A 467-nucleotide genomic window follows, 5' to 3' on the forward strand; every position below is an offset into this window, starting at 1 on the left:
AGCCTTCTATGAGTGAAGCACGATAAAACCCTCTCCTAAGTGAAGTTCCAAGTTTTCGGCATTAAAAAGGTTGATAACAGGAGTGCCGCGACACGTAACTTCACTCTTTTTCTTTCTTCAATATTTTTCTTTTTGTTGTCTTTGTATTTTTTGATTGATTTCTTTTCTCTATATTTCTGTTCTTTTAAAGTTAATTGAATAATAAGTTCCTAAGTGGCTGGTCAGGTGCTTCACTTGTTTTAGGCTTTTAGTTCTAGTTGTGGATTAATGGTCTTAATATGTGATGACAATCAGTTAAAAGTATTTTTGCTGCTATATTTATATTTATTTAAGTTTAGAATTGTAATTTAGACTTATATTCTCTTTGAAATGTTTTGTTATTATATTTTAGATAGTTAACGGTTTCTTATGAATATAATTTTTATATTTTGTTAGTTTTTAACTTATATTATTGGTTTATGTTGAGG

This window comes from Olea europaea, chromosome 1 (genome assembly GCF_002742605.1).
Source record: "Olea europaea var. sylvestris chromosome 1, O_europaea_v1, whole genome shotgun sequence".
Taxonomy (NCBI): domain Eukaryota; kingdom Viridiplantae; phylum Streptophyta; class Magnoliopsida; order Lamiales; family Oleaceae; genus Olea; species Olea europaea.